Source organism: Onychomys torridus, chromosome 3, assembly GCF_903995425.1.
Source record: "Onychomys torridus chromosome 3, mOncTor1.1, whole genome shotgun sequence".
Taxonomy (NCBI): Eukaryota; Metazoa; Chordata; class Mammalia; order Rodentia; family Cricetidae; genus Onychomys; species Onychomys torridus.
The window spans coordinates 7,735,875-7,758,577 of NC_050445.1; the positions used below are offsets into that span (position 1 = coordinate 7,735,875).

The 22,703-nt window shown below is 41.9% G+C and overlaps 1 protein-coding gene across 4 annotated transcripts in view; it reads left to right on the top strand.

Annotated features, from left to right (window-relative positions):
- The first annotated feature begins 1,110 nt into the window (after window positions 1–1,110).
- Mpp6 (membrane palmitoylated protein 6) overlaps window positions 1,111–22,703 on the top strand; it is a 104,541-nt gene continuing 82,948 nt past the window's right edge. For 2 of the 4 annotated variants that reach the window (XM_036180241.1, XM_036180244.1), the window contains exon 1: window positions 1,111–1,331. The gene's annotated coding sequence lies outside the window, so the exon portion shown is untranslated. Of the gene's footprint in view, window positions 1,332–1,493; window positions 1,756–22,703 lie in introns of those variants that run through there. The other 2 variants (XM_036180242.1, XM_036180243.1) reach the window with 2 other exon arrangements.

Consider the following 22,703-nt stretch of genomic DNA (forward strand, 5'->3'; position numbering starts at 1 on the left):
TTGGTTGACGCTAAAGACAAAACTCACTGGGGCCCTCTTAATACACTGAATCAGTGTTCTTTCCCCCTCCTTTCCATGCCTGCTACACCCACGGAAGAGACAGTGCTTCTCATCTCGGAAGTCCATCTCCGAATCTCATTGCCAGTTTGTGGAGAGGCGGTTGCAAGGTGCTCAGAAGCCAGGAGAGGGAGGCTACACAGGGGAAGCCACCGGATGTATGGTCACAGTAGTTTTACTTGCACTTTCTACATCCACCGCGGATACATGTTGTTCCATTGAAAAAAAAAAAAACATGTAACACTTGCTTCAATTTTAGGGAGAACATGACAGCTTCTTCGAGAGCCCATAGCACGGGTCTGAGGACTCGCAGAGATCTCCCCGCGGGGATTAGAAGCTCTCGCACTGCCTTGCTGTGTTTCTAGCCAGAAGCGTCTGCTGCTACATTGCTCTGCTCGGTTCCTTTCAGCCGAGCAATGAAAGCTACACTCTGGTCAAAAGGACACTTTTTGATAGGGCACCCATCAACCATCAGCCCACTCCGCGCAGGGTCGCGGCTGGAGGCACCGCACAGCGCCTCCTTCCAGGGCTGGCAAGGCCAGATGTTTGGGAGGGTCTGGCTAAGCTGGCTTCAGGAGCCCGCCCGAGCCCTGGCTCTGTGAAAGGAGCTAGTGCCCTTTCGTTTGTGAACCCTACTCTCCGGCTGGGCCTCTGGGAGAAAATTCAGACCCCCGCCAAGTCCACCTCCGAGCCCAGGGGGATGGAGAGGCAGGCGGGCGCAGGCTTCAGGACGCCCGCGACTCCTTTGTGCCATAGCGGCTCTCGGCCTGTTCCCCGCTCCTCTCCCACTGAACGCCGAGGACGCGCGCCCGGCCAGGGCGACCCTACGGGACCCGCCCGCGGGGCCCTCTGGCGGCGGCACCTGGCGGCGGGGCCACGGCCGAGGGGCGGGGCCCGGGCGGGCCGGCGGGCGCGCGGGCGGGGGTGTGTGTGTGTGCTGGGGGGGGTGGGGGGGACCTCCGCGCGCACGAGTGCGCGCGCCCTCCCCCCCCGCCCCCCCCCCCCCGGCGTCCGGCGCGCACGCGCGAGGCCAGGAGGAGCGCGCCCCGGCGGTGGCGGCGGCGGCGGCGGCGGCGGGAGAGGAGCGGCTGAGGGAGGCTGGCCGCGCGGGCCGGCGGGCAGCGGCAGCGCCCGGAGCCGGGCGGAGGGCGAGTCCGGCGGGGCCGGCGGGAGCTGCCCGCCCGACCGCGAGCCCCGAGTCGGTAGATGGGGCTACGCGGCGCCCGCGGCTGAGAAGAGGAGCGGCGGCGCGGAGGCGGCCGAGGTGCGAGCCGGTGAGTGGCGGCTCCACGCGGTGCGGTAACGGCCGGCTCCGGCGCCCCAGCCGGGAGGCGCCACGCGGGCCCCGCCCCTGCCACCTGGGCGCGGGAGCCACGGCGTGTCCCGCCGGCGCCCCTCGCCCCACGCGCTCCCGCGGGCCGCCCCTTCCGGGCGGGGCCGGCCGCCTCCCTCTGCGGCGCGAGCGCTTCAGCGTGGACCGGAGCGGGCGGGCAGGCGGGCGGCTTGCTCAGACTGACACCTTTGGGGGCTCCAAGATCCCGGGGAGGCGGCTTGCTGCAACTCCTGCTGCCACTTGCCAGCCACGAGGTTCCAGTTGTTTGGCTAAAGTGGCCGTGGGCGAGCACACGCCTCTGCGGGGGCGGTCGCCGCTCAGCGCGTGCTCTCCGAGCCTGGGCACATTTGCCTGGAAGCAGAAAGGTGCCTGCCTTCTCGTCCCTTCTGTTTTGGCCGGGCAGCGGACCTGGGGGGAGTAGATGGCAGATCCGACAGCGCGGTGACAGCTTGTGGATTTGGTTGGGGTGTATTTTGTTATTAATGTTCTTGCGGGGGTACTTAAAAAAAAAAAAAAAGACAACACTTTATTGGGACTTTATTTTCAAGCTCCCAGTTCCTGGGATCGCAGCTCGAGATAACGTTCATTCAACTCTGATTTTCTGGGGCGAGCATTTGTGTAGGTGGGAAGGAGGGGGGTAAGGAAGAGAGACTCGAAGGCTGTCGGTGAGAAGCTCAGAAAATTCTCCGCATTACTCAAAAAGCAGCCGGTTAAGGTCAGGCTAGCCATGCTTTTACTCTTTCCTACGCCTCTGGGAATTCTTGGAATTTTACTTTAGCCTTCCTGAATGGGGTTCCTTGTCATAGAGCTGACAATATTCGGGATGCGTTAAATTGCTCTTCTCTTGGACTATGATTTAGCGGGCATTTCTTCCCGTGTAGTCATTCAGATTATTATTATTTTTCTTGAAACTTACATATGTCTCGTGTTAGGCGAGGTAATACACCGTTACCAAGGCTGAGATAGTTTTGGTACACTGGTCAAACAAGGAACCAGACATAGGCTGTGCAGTTATGATAAACTACTAGGCCTGGTTATAGTTTTGTGTTCAGAGGCCTTATTACTCTGTAAACAAGTAACTTTGGGGACTGTTTCAGTTTGAGGCTATTTATATCTTAAATCCTTCATATATTTAAATTATTGTTTAAATCCATGTATTGCCCTTTAAGGTTCTTGTTTCTTTTATTCTAAATTAGTGTTACATAATGCACAAATGGTAACACTTTGAATTGCTCTATTTTGTCCTATGGAGACTACAGGCTATGTAGGAGGGTGTGTGTCTTTTTTATGCCAGTGAGTTCCATATCCACCTTGGAATATTAAAATCTGTGTTTTTTTTTTTTTAAAGGTTTGAGGCAAAAATATAAAGCTGTTGTAGTTAAATTAAGTCTGATAGCACTATATAAGGCAATTCTTTTTTTTCTCTTCAGGAAAAATGTTGGATTTTATAATTTTCTTAAATATTTGAGGGAGCAGGTTTTTTTTTCCCCTGAGGCTCATTTCAAGCAGAAATTGTGTTAGACTTCCCAGGCTGCTTCCTCTCCTTCACCTTCAGGCTTGAGACTGAAAAAAGGAGAAAAAATCCGGAGGCTCTGGGTAGCTGTTTGATCATGTTTTAAAATTGCCTTGCTTGTTTGAATATTTAGTATACCTATAAGGCTTTACTACTGAATAATGGATGATTAGCAGAAGACAACAGATGTTTTAATTAAATGCTTTGCACATTTTGGACATTTGAGCTTTGTCAAAAATGGGTACATCAGCAGATCATTGCTGAGAGAGTTGCAAACAGTATAGTGATCATGCTATAGGGAGACCCTCGGGTGATTAAAACACCAAGAAAATAAATACTGAGAGAGGTAGGAAGACCTGTTTGGATTGTTCATGTCATTTAGTCAATTCAGATTACTGGTGGCCCAAAGGGAACTTCTGCAAATTCTAAGTTAGGTATATAATAACACCGATAAATTTTCTTTTCCAATGTATTTCATTTGGTACGTAACTATATTCGTATCAGAACTTGGCTTCAAGTAAATGTAGTTACCACAAAGGATGTGCTGATATTTAGGGACGGTTGAGCAGAGTTAAAAAGTACTCAATTATCTGAGATATCATCATGCCTAGAAAATGTTATAGAGAAAAATTATTGTAGTTTTGTTTTACTGGTAGGTTGTTTTTCTTTCAAAACAACAGCAATTCTCTGTTCATAAACATCACATCTTAAAGCGTGGAAGACCCTCTACTATTGTGGTACTAGTATTTGACTACATTTTTCTCTAATTGTAGGCATCAGCTTTGCTTAAGAGTATTTGGGGTTAGCTTCAGAGTAGCAGCACTGATTGCCCCACGCTTTGCTGTTATTCGTGTGTGACCACTTGGGGGAGCCTTTGCAGTTCATGTCTACGGGATCCCTTCTCTGCTTGCACTGGCTGCTAATCATCCTGGGCACTTTGCCAAACTGCTGGAGCGTGTGCTGAGGAGGATGCATTCAGAACCAAGTCTTGATCTCAGTGTGTAACGATTTTTCCTTTAACAACTCACACTCCACTCACAAAGTACCTCTCCTTCTAGACTGTTATTAACAGTGTACTTTTTGAACTACTGTTAAATGGACTAACTAAATAACCATGCGGCATAAGATTCATGAATGCATTATAGCTTTCAGAGATGGGATGTTACTGGCATTAATCTTAGAAGCAGTGTAGGTTTAATTACTTGTTTAATGTACACAGATATTAGTTGTCTTGAAGAATCTGGAGAGATCATCACTCTTGTTTGAAGTATACTAATTCCAAACCTTTTAAAGCAGATTGGTCTCCTTTTGAAAGCTTTTAGGGGAGGAGATATCAAAGCATCCCTTATAGTTAAGTTTGTGTTCATTTCCCACAGAAGGAAAGGTAGTCTTCTGGCAGCAACATGGAGATTAGGTTAAAGATCTATACCTTTTGGCCATTAACTTATGATTATTCCTACCCAGTATAATAAAGTAGAATTTCTGAATTCTCTTTTCTGATAATATTTAATCTTGTTGTGGCCATTTCAGAAACTGAGCTCAGTAAACAAAGTAAAATGCATTTTTAATAGGTTAGAGAGAAGTTAACTTTTATGACTTTCCTTGATTATGATAGAACTCAGACCTTTCTCAGTTTTTTTTCATGGTACATAATGACTAACAATTCACATAATCACTAACAATCTGGAGTAGTTCCCACCTTTCTAAATTGCTCTGATTTTTTTCCTTTAAGATGATTTTGCATTTATCCTAAAATTTCTCTTTTCGGTGGTGGCGAACACCATTAACCCTAGCACTCCAGAGGCAGAGGCAGGCAGATTTCTGAGTTCAAGGCTAGCCCTGGTCTACAGAGCAAGTTCCAGGACAGCCAGGGCTGTTACGTAGAGAAACCCTATCTCAAAAAACAAACAAAAATCCCCCCAAAATTATTAATTTTGTAGTGTATGGGTGTGCCTGAGTGTATGTGTGTGCCACATATATGTGGTGCCCTTAGAGCCTAGGACAAGCCATTGGATCCCCTGAAAGTGGATTTACAGATGGTTGTGAGCCATCCCACATGGATGCTGGAAACTGAACTCCCGTCCTGGAGAGAAGCAAGTGCTCTTAACTGCAAGCCATCTCTTCAGACCCTCTTTTCAAAGTGTAACATCCCAGAAGAGACATTTTCTGCTTATAGAAAAATGTTCACTTGTTGCTAGATTCCACTGACACTGAGCTTTGTTTTAAACACTGGGGTGGTGATTTCAGAAGACCCACCAATTGAAGTTATCACAGATTTAAGGAAGAATGAGAGCTGAAGGTGAGGCAGCGAGTGAGTGTGGAGTTTTTTGTTTGTTTTTTTAAAGCTGATTTTTAGATCCTTTCCACTACTTGCTGGCTCCTACGTGTGACCTGACCCTGGCTCGCCTTGTCATCTTCAGCAGCTTTTCCTTTATACTCCTTGTTTCTGGATAGGTTCCTTACCAATCTCCCCTTGTTGCTAGCTAGAACCCACTGGTACTGCACATCCTGCCGTTGCTAGTGAATGTGTGGCTTACTCTTCTCTGGCTGTAGAGGAGCACTTTCTGTTCCTCCTGGTAGAAAAATATGTCCATCAGCAGCTTCTGCATTTTTACAGTACCCACCCAGGCAGCTGGGGACAGCAGCCAGTACTGACTTCTTCCCTGTTTGACAGAGGAGCTTATGTTATCAGAACTTGGTTGTACATTGTAACCATGTGCAATCCCAGTAGACACCCCATGATAAGATCTGTGCCCAGTCATTCCTGAAGCAATTTTATCTTTACTTTTTAATTTGATCTTCAATTCTAAAGATCTGAAAGGCATTCTTCTAGGAATATACAAAAGAATTGTACCTAATGAGAGGCATTTACAGTTTGTTTAAGAAAGATGTATGTGTGGAAGAATCAGTATAGCATGAAATGATAAAAATAGCATGATGATAATGAAGAAACTGGGCAAATATCTACAATTTCTACTGAAGACAAAAGAGTGACTTTCTTAGTCTGTAAACAATACTTACTAACCAGTAAGCAAAAGATTAACCCCATGTAGGCAGAAAGCATGGACAGAGTCTCAAAACAGAAATCTAAATTGTATTATGTATATGATAAGACTTTCAACTTCATACGGAATGCAAATATAAACTAAGACTAAGTGTTGGGTGTGGTAGCATATGTCTGTAAATTTAGCACTTAGGAAGCTGAGGCAGTTGAGATCCTACTTAAAAAGTAAATCAAACAACAAAAAAATTCTATTATGTACCATTTTTATCTATTAGATTCACAGAAAAAAGGAGGATTTTTTTGGTTTTTCGAGACAGGGTTTCTCTGTGTAGTTTTGGTGCCTGTCCTGGATCTCGCTCTTGTAGACCAGGCTGGCCTGGAACTCCCAGAGTTCTGCCTGGCTCTGCCTCCCGAGTGCTGGGATTAAAGGTGTGTGCCACCACAGCCCAGCTATCTGCTAATGCTTTTAGAGAGAATGGAGCTTAGCAAGTTTTCTCACATTGTCATGCAAGTATAAAGTAACAAAATTAGATGCAGCTGAAATTCTGAAGAACATTAAGGTGAATGCTGGAAATTAAATTTTAAAAAGCTGCAAGTATGCATCGATGGATGTCGATGCTTGCGGGAAGATAAAGAGCTAACATGAGGCGTATTTATCTGAGCACTGACTTGCGTTGCTGCTTTCTGGCTTCACTCGTGAAGCTCAGCAAACTGGCCTCTCTCCTTCGCTCCTAAAAAGGGTGGCCTCCAGTCAGTACAGTCGCATTTGGTCGGGTGATCTTTAAGCTTATTACTTTCATATAGAAACAGTAAGTGATTTGGTGCCATTGGAAGAAATCTTGTAAAAACTTAATATCGCTTGAAAATTTAGGTAAAACATTTATTAAAACCAGTGAGCACACCTTTAATTGCAGCAGTGGTGGGGCAGAGGCAAGGGAATCTCTGAGTTTGAGGCCAGCCTAGTCTACACAGCAAGTTCCAGGACAGCCAGGGAGGGCTACACAGATGAAACCGTCTCAAAAAACGGGAAAAAAGTGAGCAACAAGGCAGTTTCAAAAAGAAAAAGTCTATGTTAAATCTGTTGTGTGTGCTTTGCATGTTTTTGTGGTTCCTTTATTCTGTGGAATAGGTATTAGTTGAGTAGGAGAGGTGTTATTAAAAGGGGGTGGACAGCTGGAGACATGTAAAACATTTAGGAGGTTTGACAGTGGGGATGTCTGACTGCTGTGGGCCATATGCGTAGGAGTGAAAATGAGAGACCTGGTGGAGGGCCGAGGGCCTTCATCCTGGGGGGCATACTGGCCTCGGGAACTGCTAAGTGGATGCAATTGAATGGTGAAAGGATATTTGGTTTCTGAGGTTTTGTTTAGGAGGTACTTTTGCTGTAGAAAGACTGGTACAGCGTGCTCTTTGTGTAAGCACCTGTCCTGTGCAGTGATCCGATAGCAAAGGATTTTAACTCCAGCCCTGAAGACTCACAGGTTGAGTATAATAAATTAGTACATCCTGTGGAATATTCTGTTCACCACCAAACCATTCCACAGAGTTTTTGGAGGGCGTTCTGTGGTGTTTAGTGTAGCATTTGTTCTGACCGTCCTCTCCAGCACATTAGCCAGGTCCACACGGCAGGCAGCACACATCTCGCTGGTTCCCCTTCCTTTGCTCATGCTCTTTTCTTCCCTCTTTTGCTTTCTAAATCAATAAGGGTTCAGGCTTTCTGTCCTCAAGAAACTGTCACAGTTTTTCTTTTTATTCAAGACAAATTGTAACATATAACTTGTATAATCTTCATTATATGAGTGAATGGTTTATGTGTTCTCATTCTTAGGAACTTTGAATACCGCACACCAACACTTGCCTATTAGCGTTCAAGAACTGTGCTAAATGTTCTTCATACATAATCTCATTTACTAATTGCAGATTTAACACCAGATTTTTAAAGTACTTTTAGATTCTCTTAGTTTCTCTTGGCTGCTGCAACAAATTGGCACACTTACTTATAAACAAAACCCCAAAATTTATTTTCTTAGAGTTCTGAAGACCAGATGCTCCAGTCAGTAGCACTGGGTCAAGATGTCATTAAGCTGTTCCTGTTGGGGAATCTAGAGAATCCTTTGTTGCTCCTTCCAGGGTTTCCCATGGGCACTCCTTAGCTGTAACTCCGTTATTCTCACCTGTGAAGGCTGGCCTTTCAAACCTCTCAGCTCCGTCCTCCTCATTTCTTTCCTCCTCCTCTTTCTGCCCTCCCCAACTCATCTTCCTCACAAGAGCCTTGTTTAATACCATCACAATTTTTACGTTTTTTCTTAGCAAGGTAATGTTCAGTTTCCAGAGATTAAGACAGTTTCCTTTAGGGAGCCCTTTGCTTGGCCTCTCAGAAAAGGGAGAAGGGCTAAGAAATGTTATTTTTGCCTCATTTCCTTCTGCAAAGTAGTATTTCTTAACTAGGGATGAGTTTGCTGGCACTTTATCCCCAGGCATTTCACTGTCACAGATGAGAGGAGTTGCTAGTGTTGTCTAAGTGAGGGATGCTTCAAAGTGCCCTGCAAAGAAAGAAGAGTCACCCAGAATGTCAGTAGCATGGGGGTGACAAACACTAGTCTTAGGGCATCTATTGACTAGGTGTGGTGGCACACACCTGAATTCCAGTACTGAGGATGGAGAGACAGGAGAATGACAGGTTTAAGGCTGACTAAGCTATATAGCAATTGCTAGGCCAGCCTGGGCTATATAGTGATAATTGTGTGTGTGTGTGTGTGTGTGTGTGTGTGTGTGTGTGTGTGTGTGTGTGTTTATGTTCATTGATTTGAGTTACAAAAAAAAATGGTTCACCAGTACCTTAACTAATCTGTTACTACTTGAAAACATAAATTCATGTCAAGTGTTGATCTTAGGAATGTATCTTTTGCCAGGAGCTCTGGCTCCTCACTCTTCTGGTACATTATCACTGGTAAGTTGGCTTAGTAGTGAAGGTGATCCTAAGTGTGGTGACCTCTTAGTTTGCACATGTCTTGCCCACCCTTGATTATAGTAATAAATCTTGTTTTGTTACGTAGGTTTTTCGGGTCTTTTCAAGTCATTGGATTTGGTTTTCATATAAACATGATACCTGTAATACCACAGTCTATACAAATATACTATGATACATAAAGTAGTGTGTTTTGAGGTCTTATTTCCAGATACAGCTTGTTTTCATGGCTTTTAACCAAGTGATATAAAGATGGCTAATGCTATACTTCTTTAGAAGTTCTGGGATGTTTCTGGAATTTTGTTTAGTACTTGTCTTAGTTGGCTTTCAATTGCTGTAATAAACAACATGACCAAAAGCAACCTGGGGAGGAGAGAGTTCATTTTAGCTTACAGTTTATAGTCCATCATCAAAGGAGCCATGCAGGAGCTTCAAGCAGAAACATGGAGTGGTGTTGCTTAAGCAACCTCTGGCTTGCTCAGCTAGCCTTCTTAGCCTAGACTTACCTCCTAGGAATGGCACCTCCCACAGCGGGCTGGGCCCGCCTACATCAACTAGTAATTAAGAAAAAAGCCTTACAGGTAGGGCCACAGTCCATTCTAATCTGGGCAATTCTTCAGTTGTGGTGCCTTCTACATAGGTGACTGAGTGTGTGTCAGGTTGACAGCTGAAGCTGTCTGTAACAACACTACAGTGGTAGAGTTGATAAACTATTGAAGTTTACTATACATTTACTAACATCAGCCTCATGCTTCATTCAGATGCTTCTTTGCTAAAAGAAACATTTATTTGTTTTCATTAACCGTAACAAATATTATTTAAAAGTGTATTTACTAACAAGATACTGTTTTCATAGGGTCTTAAGTTAACTCACATGATTCCTTAAAATGAGGACCCGTACTCTATTCTTTTTCAGCATGGTATGAGAGTTAGCCCTGGGGCGTACCTCAGCTCTTCCATTCCTCTTTTATGTTGTTCAGATTACAAAGCTCTCTATTCAGTCAAAACAGTAGGTTTTCTGGTACAAGTGTTTCAAAGAGTTGTTTTGAGATTGGGTCTTTTCTCTGTAACCTCAAACTGGTGTGGATTTAGTGATCATTGTGCCCCAGTTCTTGGATTATAGGTGTGCACTACCACACTGGCTATGGTTTTAATTGGTTAATATAAATAAAATATAGCATATTTTCGGTATGTAGTAAATGTATTCAGGAAGTTCTTTCTCTTACTATATGGTATGGGGTGGTATGCACAGAACCTAATACCTAATAGCTCTTTAGTTAAGTTCCCATTCACAGTTTTCTTTCTATAGCTCCAGTATAGGTCTGTGTAATTTTAGATGAATGTTTATTTAAATTATGTACTATTGACTAGGTAATGTCTAATGTTCATCTGACTTTTCAGTGTATTTACAAAGATCAATCAATTATTGACTGACAAAGTGGAATAGGTGAATTCAGGTTCCTTCCAACCTGAAGATTTTATAACATTGACACGACACAATCCCCATTTTTTCCTGCTAAAACCTGTAAAGTAAAACAGTATTTAATAATGTGATATCTTATTTTAAATAAAGCAGTATATACTTCTAATAGATCTGTAGTAGTTTGTTACCATAGAATGAATTTATATGGGAATTCTTTAGCATTTCAAATGAGTGTGGTCATCTCCAAATGAATTTATTATGTATGTCCATATGCACATATGTTGTGTGAACATTTTAATTTTGGTTTTATAAGTAAAATTGTCTTTTCATCTTTTAATATTCCAGCTGGCACTTTGGCCTAAGAATCTTAGGATAGTTGAGTGAAGTTTAAAGCATTGGAGTTAAGTTACCTATTTTAGAAATAAATGATCATCTCTATTTTTATACAGATTTATTCAAATAGTTATATTCCTTTTAAAACCAATACTCTACGGAATGAGAATGAATGAAAAAATTAAGCCATTTAAGATGGTTGGACCTTTTTGGGCAACCTAGTTGTAGCATGCCTTCACAAATCATGAGCGTTGAGTTCTGGAAAACTTCAAAGCAGATACATCTTTAATGACGAATTTGACTTTGTAGGGTAAATAAGGTAAAAGATCAATAAGGTTAACTGAAGTTGTGACTGAACACATAAAAGTCTTTAGAACATTTTAATGTTCTCCCAGTGAGAGTATTAATAGAACATATTAGCAACAGTTTATGCTACTTAATTTGGAAATTCCAGATAATATGTAATTAATTACAACTTAACCACTGCTTTCTTGAGAGAATCTTTTGAGTTTCTGGAACTTTTTAAATTTTCTCTTAAAAACTACTGACTCCCACTACTGTCCTAAAGATAGTACAAATCAGATATTTGGGGGAGGGGGCGCTTTTAGCAACCTTTTTTGTCCAGCTTACTGTATCGTAGCAGGTATTTATAGTGTGTTTTCACTGATGATGACTTCATGCCAGTGTTAATAAGAACGCAGCAGTAAAACACTCGGCTGTCTTTTCATTCTTTGCTTCTCACCTGTCTCCTAAGAATGCACTGCCAATGTTTTCTAGTCCTACTTTGCTGTTTTTGTTTCTTATCTTTTATCATCCAAGTCTGTGTGCTTCCCTTTCCCTTATGTTTCTAAAAGAAGCAATTTATACTCTGTTACTTTTCCGTAGAAATTTTTACTGGAAGAAAATCCGAATTTGTATATTCTGGAAATTTCAAATACATACACACCTATAATAAAAGATTCCATTATATAGTTTGAGAAAATAAAAATAAAATTTGTTTTACTTAGCCAAGCATCATTCCTTGAACATAGACTGTGCTTATACTTTTAGAAAAAGATATTAGGAAAATTTAGCAAATAAGTAGCATTGTTACCATAAATAACACTGTTAGTTCTAAAATGATTTGTGGAAGGATATGGTTTTTTGTCCACTTGATGAAAGTTAGAATCATTTAGGAAGAGGAAACCTAAATTGAGGAAATGCCTCCATCAGATTGGCCTGTGGGCAAATCAGTGGGGAATTTCCTTTATTTTCATTGTTGGAGGAAGCCCCAACCCACTGGTGATTGTGTTGCCCTTGGGCAGGTGATCCTGGGTTGTATAAGGGGGCAAACTGAGCAAGCCATGGAAAGTAAGTCAGTAAACAGCACTCCTCCATGGTTTCTACTTCATTTCCTGCCTCGAGTTCCTGCCTCAACTCACTTAGTGATGGAGTGTGACCAGAACGTTGTAAAATCAATCTTTGCTTCCTCAAATTGGTTTTGGTCAGGTTTTTTGTTTGTTTGTTTTATCCTAGCAACAGAAACTCAAGCTGCAACAGCCGGCAAGAAGGCTCAGCTAGTAAAAATACCTGTCCCCAAGCCCATTGGCCTGGGTTGGATCCCTAGGACCATGAGGTGGAAGGAAGGAAGTGACTCAGATAAGTTGTCCTCTGACATCCACACACCCAGCCTTAATAAATGAACATAATTTTAATTATTTAAAAAGAAAGTTAAAAAGAAAAGGAAAAGAAATTTCACCTGTGGGTAGAAACTTGCTCTCCTGTTGAGTTAATTTTGAAAAGAGTTTGAAGACTAAAATTGATTTGACCCAAACAAAAGATGGCCATAATTGTTTAGAAATTAGTGACTAAGTGGGAAAAGGCCTTCCATGGAATGAGTCACGTGAGTGAAGTAGTCTAGGAATGAGGTGTGTATGTGCCGATAGGATGGAAAAGATCAAGGTGCTTAGAACAGGTTTGCATGGCAAAGAAAAGAAGGGATTAGGTTGCATACATGAAAAGGCTAAGTTATCAGAAGAGAAATTTAAATATTTCCAGAGACAAAAAAGGAGGGTTTTTTCCCTAATGCAGCATGGCCATTAAACTATTTCCAAGTGCATTGTGTCATAGCCTTGTGCTGAGTTGGCTACAGTCGGAAAGAAGTTGGTAGTCACAAGTTAAAGGTGAGCTAAAGAGCCTGAAAGACAGTGGTGAGTAGCAGAGTCGAGAGTAAGGAAGAAACTCAGGGACATTGTGACTCCAGCATAACAAACCCAATGGCTTAGCGTACACATTTTGAACTTTTCAAGGGATGCCTGTGCAGTCTTTTCTGGGTTTCCAGGTTTGGGATCACCCCGAAAGCTCCTCTTTTCCCTAAGAAAAGCCCTGGTCTTATTTTTAAAGTTATTTTAGGTTATATGCATATGTTGGGGAGCAGATGCAGGGTCTCACACATGCTAGACACGTGGTCCACCGCTCATCTACACTCTCAGCCTTGTCCCCTTTAAAAATAAACTCTTATATTCCCTAAGTTTTCTTAACTGTATTTGATTGTTAATTAAAGAATGAAAACGGTTTTTTGAGACCATCTACTTAAGGATAAACTGTGAAGGTAGGGTTTCATTTATCTCTGCATGACACACTGTTAATCTCAGCAGAAGGACATTAACAGTAATTGTGGTAGATGAGCTGTATGGGTTTTGTAACGTAAGGCATGAGAAAGGGTGTGGGAAAACTACAAAAATGAGAAAAACTGGAGAATTCCTAGGGCAACTGGTGCTACAGAATAAGGCCCTGTATATTTCTACCCTCTCTCTCCCGAAAAATCAAAATACCAATGGTAGGAAGGACTGTGATAATATATTGATCGCACTGTATCTTATAGGCAAGTTCTTGGCTTTTTTGGAGATCTCAGTTAATATTTACCTTTTTCCAAACTTGGCCAGATGTTGTCCTTTCCTAGGGCTTACAGGACAAGAGATCATTAGATTTTCTTTATTGTGTTCCTACCCTGAATGTTCATCTTTGTGGCAAGGTGATATGCAATTTGTGTGTGTGTGTGTGTGTGTGTGTGTGTGTGTGTGTGTGTGTGTGTGTGTGTGTATGCGCTCACGCATGTGTGTGGAGGCTGAAGGTCAACATCAGGAGTCTTCTAGTGCTTGCCACCTGTCTCTTGAGATGGGGAGCGGGGAGCCTCTTGCTGAACCTAGAGCTCATCGCCTCACTGGCTGGCCGGCAGGCAGGCCTGAGAAGCTTTCTTGCCTATGCATCACTCATGCTGGGAGTTCAGGCCCACAGTGCCCTGTCTAATCAGCTTTATTTATTTATTTTTTTTCTTTTAAGTGGGTGCAGGGTATCTGAACTCAGGTCACCATACTTGCCAACTGAGTCATCTTCCCAGCTTTATCTGGGTTTATCTTATAAGGTTTATAAGGGTTTGTCTTAAGGTATTTGGGATAGATAATTATTTATGATTTTTTTTAACCCTCTGTAACAGTGGATTCTTCTGCTAATTTCACTTGTCTTGTATACACTTTTATAAGTTTAAGTCTGGAGCGATCACTTATATTCAAATTCTGAGTGTGTTTTTTTTTTTTAAATCTTGTAGCAGTGAATTTTATGTTTTTAATTTATCATTATATATATATGAATGTTTGCCTATATGATGCCTGTGTACCATGTGTGTGCCTGGTGTCTATAGAAACCAGAATAGGAAGTTGGATCCAAAAGAATTGGAGTGACAGACATTGTGTGCCTTAATGTGGCTGTTGAGTGGAACCCAGGTTCTTTTGGCAGAAAGAAGTACTTAACCCCTGAGCATCTCTCCAGCACCGGGTTAGTGCTTTGAATGCACTTGTTCAAGTTTTATTCTCTGCTCTAAAACACTGAGCAGAAGCGACTTAGGAGGAGGAAGGCTTTAATTTAGCTTAAAGGTTCATCATCAAGGGAAGCAAAGGCAGCAGAAACCATGGAAAAATGCTGCATACTGGCTTGCTCAGCTTGTTTGCTTGTTTGTTTAGTGTTTTAAATTTGCAGATAGGTTCTCAATATGTAGTCCTGGCTGTCCTTGAACTCAGAGATCTGTCTACCTTCTGAGTCCTAGAATTAAAAGTATGTGCCATCGAGCCTGGCCAGCTTGCTTTCTATACAACCTAGGACCACCAGACATGGGCTGGGCCCTTCCACATCATTAATCAAGAAAATGCTTCATAGGTATGCTCACAAGCCAATCTGATGGAGACAGTTTTTCAGTTGAGAGTTCCCTCTTTACAGTGACTCTGGTCTGTGTCAAATTGACAAAATGAACAGCATAGCACTTGAAGATATTTGTATTCCTGGTCAAGGATGAACCATGTCTGGAGTCTAGGTATTTGGCTTTGTTGTTGTTTTATAGTGTTTGAATTTGTTCTGCTCTTTAAATGTAAGTAAAAATGTTTTAACAAGAAAGTTACCCAAGAGCTATTAATCAGAATAATTTCATTCTTGCTTATATTTACGGATTGTCCTATTATGTAATTAATTGTAATATGAAGATAAAAGTTGAAGGACTGTAGAGACCAGGGGATATTTTAAAGGAGCTGTATATCATTTTCCTTATCCCACTTCCATTTGCAGTTTTAACATACTAGCTTCTAGGAACATGTAAGTGCACACTATGTGTACTTGCTACTGTGTACAATAAATAGAGAGGGGAAACAGGTATATCTCTACAGGGCAGTACTCAGTGTGGTGGATCCAGATTGTGTAGTAATTTTTCTGTTGCTGACTAAATGCCCAACAAGAAGCAAGTTAAGGAAGGAAAGATTTATTCTGGCTTATAATTTAATGGGATTTAGTTCATCATGGTGGAAAAGGTGTGCTGACTGAGGCTGACTTAGTCCAGGCGAGTGGGAGCTTTTGGTATAGCTTCCTCCTCTTTAATGATAAAGAAGCTGCTGCACCTACTACTACTTTCTAAAAAGCCCTCTTGCTCCAGTGAAGTTCTACCTCCAAAAGGTTCTGCAACCTCCCAAAACAGTGCCACCACCTGGGGATGCAGTGTTCAGACACATGAGACTGTGTTGTGGAAGACATTTTGCATTCAAACACAATGGTGTGTGTGTGTGTGTGTGTGTGTGTGTGTGTGTGTGTGTGTGTGTATACACTCTTGAAATCAGACAGCTGTTAACATCTGGTGTCACCTCTCAATCCCTTCTCTACCTTATTTTCTGAGGCAGGTCTCTCAAGCTCCCTCTGAACCTGGAGCTTGCTGGTTCAGTACTTTTTCTCTCTGCCTGCCAGCTCCACCTACCCCTCTCCTGTCCAGCTATTGGCCATTCAGCTTTCTATTAGACCAATCAGGTGCCTTAGGCAGGCAAGAGGAAACAAATGTAATACACCTTTACACAATTAAAGTAATATTCCTCAGTAAAAACAAATGTAACACATCTTTACATAGTTAGTAATACTCCAAAATAGTACCTGACATTTTACAATGGTACTGGGGATCCAGACTTGGTCCTATGCTTAAATGGTAATAACTTTACTAATTGAGCATCTACCCAGCCCCCTAAAGGTAAGTGTGCATACAGAATTTGTTATCTTTAGGAAGCAAAGTGTATGTTTTCTTTCAGTAGCCATTTCCTGTCTTTCTTCACCTTCCATTTTCATCCAGGCAAATTTTTCATATTTTTGCCTCCTTTCAAATTCAATCCATGTGATTCTTTGCAAAGTCTGTCAGTAACAGAGACCTTTGTTAGTTTATTCAGTGTTATTCTGCAGACCATCCCAGTTTGCACTGCAAACTCAAGTGACTCCTTTCTAGGGCTTTTGGTACCTTGTGGGGAACATTGACGTGACAGCTGCTGCTTCAGAAAGTCATGAGCACACAGTTGGCATTAGTAAACCCGTTTGAATGCTCGAGATATTGTAGCTAAGAACTAGTTGAAGGCACTACTCTAGGATCCTAAGACTTGCAGAGTAGCCGGTTGTGTTGCTCTGCCCCTGGTGCTCTGAACAACCCAGCACACCTTGAGGGAGGGGTTCAGCCGGTCCCATAACTTACTTACTTACTTACTTATTTATATTGAGTGTTGAGCTAGAGTCTCGCTTATGGTTTTGGCTAGCTGGAAACTCACTGTGTAGACAGGAGTGGCCTTGAACTCATAGACATTTACCTGCCTCTGCCTTCTGAGTGTAAAGATTAAAGGTATGTGCCACCATACCCAGCCCCTTATTTATCTATGATACATTTACTTCAAAATTTACAAGATGATGTGGTGGTTTGATGAGAATGGCCCCCATAGGCTCATATACTTGAAGTATATGAGGAGTGGAACTGTGTGAGGTTTCAAAAGCCCATGCCAGGCCCAGTGTCTGTCTTTATCTGCCTGCTGCCTACAGATCAGATGAAAAGCTTAGCTCAACTATTTCTCCAGTATTATGTGTGCCTGCCACCAAGTTCCCCACCATGATGTTAATGGATTAATCCTCTGAAACAGTAAGCATGGCCCCAATGAATGTTTCCCTCTGTAAGTGGCCTTGGTCTCAACACAGCAGTAGAACAGTTAACTAAGACACATGATAAACAAAATGGCATGTGCTTTTAATTCCAGTATTCCAGAGGCAGAGGCAGGTAGATATCTGAGTTTGAGGCCAGACTGGTCCACATAGTGAGTTCCAGGCTGGTCAGAACTATATAAAAATAAAATAAAGTTCCTCTCTAGTCTTTTTTTCATGAGGTTAATCACTGCTCCAGTTTCAGAGATACACTAGTGATAGTGATGTTTCCCAGCAGTTGGGTGACTAGCATTTTTGGCCAGATCCTTGGTGCAGAATCACCCTTAATGCTGCTTAGTGCTTATTGTCCTTTTCACTGTATTGGTCCTTGGCACAAGCATAATGCTCTAGCACATTTCCAAGTGCCCCTCAATAGAGGAGTGGTACTATTAAGTTTAAAATGTACCATATGTCGTAGAAACCATCCATGTTTTCAACCCTTACACAGTAGCTATTGATTGTCTATAAAGGAAGACTATTTGTGCACACACATTCTCAAGGGAGGCCCGGAGCAAATCCCCTTGGGAGGAGCTTGTGTGCACTTCTGAAGTCTACAGTACAGGATTACCCAGGGTTACATGCTTTCTTCGGCGGCAGCCTCCTTTTATTGTGTTTTCCCCTTAAACATTTTAAGATTTTTAATTCTGTGCTCTTTTCTTGGTGGGTTTTTATTCAAGGCAATTTCATGTGGCCTGATTAGAGGGAATATTCCTCCAGACATTTACTAAAGCCTTACTCTGGAGCCTGGGGAAGCTACTGACTCTGGATAACTCTTAACTTCTGCTCAGAGTTTTCTGAACCAGGTAGGTGTGTGAGAGCCCTAAATGCTTGGATGGAGATGAGTAATTTCTTTGACTTCCTTGTCCAGTCTGCTCTTACAAGAGTAGGAGTCAGTTCTACCTACTTGTGGAGGAGTCTGAATTGTGACTCTTTACATTGTTCAGGCCAAGGCTTGAACCGATGCTTGTGAGGTTAACCTGTGAGAACTGGCTTCACTAGCTATTATGGCCACTACCATGTTTGTCCTTGGAGATTTTCTAGGAGACTTGTTTTCATTTTAATTTCAGAGGATGTCTTTGGTATTTTAGTAGCATTTGTAGATGCATTGTGAGACACTTAATCTCAGATTATCAGTTCTGCCTTTCAGCTTGATACACACACCTTACATTCAACTTCTAAGCATTTCCAACACCAGCTTGCTAGTCTTTCTCTTTGAATTCTCTACCATTCCAGTATGATTATTTTTGACTTTTCCCTTTACAAATATTCTTTGATTCGGGACTTCTAGAGGGAGAGACTGTAGACACTGTGTTCAGTCTCCCACTTTGACTGGCTCTTAGTTAATAGTTTGGAGATCTAAACCCATAGCACTGACTGACCAGAGAAGAGTGAATGATTTTCCATTTAACTGTGGTTTGAACATAAAGAACACCATCTTGAATCATAAAGGAGATGAAGAGGTCACAGTGGAGGCTTGATACTCAGACATTAAACTTTGCAGCTGAGCAGGGCCCCACTTGGATGAGAGACATGGAGAAGTGGTGACCTACCTGGGGATTTTACTATAAAGTCCGAATATGTAGGGTAAATCATATTACAGGTATTTTAAGTCAGAATTTTAAATTTTCTTTGAATAAACACTAAGTGCATTGTGTGTAGCATAATACTAACATGTTAGAGAATATTATTTTAAGGTCTATTACTTTTGTTTATGTTGCGTTTGTTTAACTCTGTGAAGCAGTGTTACTTTGCCGGTCTAAAACATCTGGTGGTCTAATAAAGAGCTGAACAGCCAATAGCAAGACAGGAGAAAGGATGGGGCTGGCAGGCAGAAAGAATTAATAGAAAGAGAAATCTGGGTGGAGAAGTAGCCAGAGAAGGAAGAGGACATCAGGGACCCAGCCAGCCACAGAGTAAGAGTGGAAAATAAGATTACAGAAGTAAGAAGAGGAAAAAAAAATCTCAGAGGCAAAAGGTAGATGGGTTAATTTAAGAAAAGCTGGCAAGAAACAAGCCAAGCTAAGGCCAGCCATTTATAATTAAGAATAAGCCTCCATGTGTGATTTATTTGGGAGCTGGATGGCAGGCCCCCAAAGGAGCCAAACAATCAAAGAACAAAAACAACTAATTACACTAATAGAGTACAAAAAGTAAATGATACTTTGTCTGTCCTTAGTGAGCTCTCCAATTTTGCATCAGTTTTATTCTAGTTGTGATCTGTAAACTCCACAAATACTGAGCAGTTTCTTCTAAGGGAAATACAGGGCAAAATGATAAGTTCTGAATGCCTAACTGCCTGGTTCCTCTGCCGCTGATGCAATAAGCCAAATCAAACCAAATTAATAAATCCAGATTTAATAAACAGGGCAGTGTAAAGCAGGGCATTCCTGGGTGGCTCTCAGGAAGGCAGGAAGGCAGGAGACAGAACATGTACAGCACCTGTGGCACATCCTGGGCATCTCTGGGGAAGGAGCTGCTGATGGCCGGCTTTCTGGAATGGGGCAGGGTCTGGGGGGAGAGAGACATGGGGCTTCCACCAGAACACAAGGTTTCTGTATGCCTTTGGTCCTAGTGTTTAGTACATAGCTTTATTTATACTGGTTAATATATAGCTTTATTTTATATGTGTTTCCATGCAGAGGCACTGTACTCAATATATTTGTTGACATTGGCTTCCCAGCCAGCCTATTTTAATTTATAACCAATCTTACATGGCAAGCAGTAACACCTTATATCTAATATGTTCCTATTTTTTACATAAGGTAGAATCATAGCTGCCTTGTATTCAAAAGACCAGACAGTACTATAATTGGAACTATTTCAGACAGTAAGTTTGTAAAAGCATAGAAATGAAAAAGAAAAGGTGACACTAAATAACCTGAAAGGAACACTTGTTTCTACCATGATAACTGAAGCAAGAGCTTGTCCAGTCTTGCTTCTGGGACTGAAATATTGGTCAACTCAAAAATTTCAAGCTTTATATATGACCACAGTTGATTGTATACCTACACATAAATTTTAGTAAGAAGGTTAGTTAAAAAGAAACAGAATCTATGAGTAAATATTGACATACAATACTGTATTCTAAATTGGGAGAGTAAGTCATGGACATCTTCACCTGGGTCAGTTAGATAAAGTCACAGCAGGATGAAGTATTGGATGTAGGAAGTAGTGATTGGCCAAATGAGGCTAGAATTCCCTGTAAGGAAGAATAAGAGAGGAAGTTTGGATTGGGCTGTTTAACAGGATGTTAGGGCAGAACCATAAAAAGAAATTGGATTTTATAGATGATGGAGAGCTAGCAAATGATCTTTCCAGGGGAGAAATGTGTTTGTGTTTAGGAAAGCTCATTGTAGGGGTGATATTAGAGATTGTCTTACTTATTTTAATGTTAGTGATAACACAGTATTACACACTGGGTAAATTAAGGAAAAGAGGTTTATTTGACTCATAGTTTTGGAGGTACAGGTTTAAGGGCCACATCTGCCAGTGGCCTTGATGATAGGGTGTCCTATGCAAGTGTCATAAAGCATGTGTTTCCTTTCTTTCTCCCTCTTCTGAGATTAATTACTACAGTCCACAGGCCCAGCCTATTATTGCTATAGTCAGATTACATTTCCTTCTCATACTTTCCCTCTCAGTAGAGATTAACCATCAATATGAGTTTCAGATGAGAGAAATTATAGTCAAGTCACAGCAGGGTGTGATGATTACTTTTAATTATCAACTTGACAGAACGTAGAGCCACCTGAGAGACAGACTTCTGGAGATGTCCATTGGGGGATACTTTGATTTCATTAATTGAAGGGGGAGGGCCTGCCCACTGAGGGGCTCCATTCCCTGGCTGGAATCTTGGACTGTATAAGGGGGAAGGGAGCTGAATAAAAGCCTGCATTCATTGCTCTCTTCCTCCTTGGCCCTCCCATGTGATAGACTGTACCTTTGAACAGAGAGCCAGAAGAAACCTCCTGCGAGTTGTTTTGTTGGGGTATCTTATCACAGCAGCACAGAAGAAACCGATACGCAGGCCTAGGTGAAGTAAGTCAGTTCTGGGTCTTGAAGAGAGAGAATAATTGAGAAGAGATGAAGAGAGAATAATTGAGAAGATGTAGGCCTAGGTGAAGTAAGTCAGTTCTAGTGTTGAAGAGAGAATAATTGAGAAGATGTAGGCCTAGGTGAAGTAAGTCAGTTCTAGGTTTTGAAGAGAGAGAACTGAGAAGGTTCAGGCTAGGTGAAGTAAGTCAGTTCTGGGTCTTGAAGAGAGAATAATTTAGAAGACGCAGGGCTAGGTGAAGTAAGTCAGTTCTAGGTCTTGAAGAGAGAGAATAATTGAGAAGATGCAGGCCTAGGTGAAGTAAGTCAGTTCTGGATTTTGAAGTGAGATAATTGAGAAGATGCATGGCTAGGTGAAGTAAGTCAGTTCTAGGTTTTGAAGAGAGAGAACTGAGAAGGTTCAGGCTAGGTGAAGTAAGTCAGTTCTAGGTTTTGAAGAGAGAGAACTGAGAAGGTTCAGGCTAGGTGAAGTAAGTCAGTTCTAGGTGTTGAAGAGAGAATAATTGAGAAGATGTAGGCCTAGGTGAAGTAAGTCAGTTCTAGGTGTTGAAGAGAGAATAATTGAGAAGATGTAGGCCTAGGTGAAGTAAGTCAGTTCTAGATTTTGAAGAGAGAGAACTGAAGGTTCAGGCTAGGTGAAGTAAGTCAGTTCTAGGTGTTGAAGAGAGAATAATTGAGAAGATGCAGGGCTAGGTGAAGTAAGTCAGTTCTAGATTCTGAAGAGAGAGAATAATTGAGAAGATGCAGGCCTAGGTGAAGTAAGTCAGTTCTGGATTTTGAAGTGAGATAATTGAGAAGATGCATGGCTAGGTGAAGTAAGTCAGTTCTAGGTTTTGAAGAGAGAGAACTGAGAAGGTTCAGGCTAGGTGAAGTAAGTCAGTTCTAGGTGTTGAAGAGAGAATAATTGAGAAGATGTAGGCCTAGGTGAAGTAAGTCAGTTCTAGGTGTTGAAGAGAGAATAATTGAGAAGATGTAGGCCTAGGTGAAGTAAGTCAGTTCTAGATTTTGAAGAGAGAGAACTGAGAAGGTTCAGGCTAGGTGAAGTAAGTCAGTTCTAGGTGTTGAAGAGAGAATAATTGAGAAGATGTAGGCCTAGGTGAAGTAAGTCAGTTCTAGGTGTTGAAGAGAGAATAATTGAGAAGAACTAGGCCTAGGTGAAGTAAGTCAGTTCTGGATTTTGAAGAGAGAGAATAATTGAGAAGATGCAGGCCTAGGTGAAGTAAGTCAATTCTAGGTTTTGAAGAGAGAGAATAATTGAGAAGTAATAAGGCATGGGCTAAAGTAGTGATAGTGAATGAATAGTGAATGGGGTGTTATTTGAGAAATACACAAAATTCTGAATTTGAAAAGTCTTGGTGCTGGGGATAAGAATGAATACACATGCTGGCATTAATTAAGAGGGTATGGGGGCAGGCTAGACTGAGGTAGTGCCATGTTAACCTTTGGACAGTTGTAGTTTCATGGTACCCTTGGAACAGTTTATGGGAAATACTGAACCTAAAA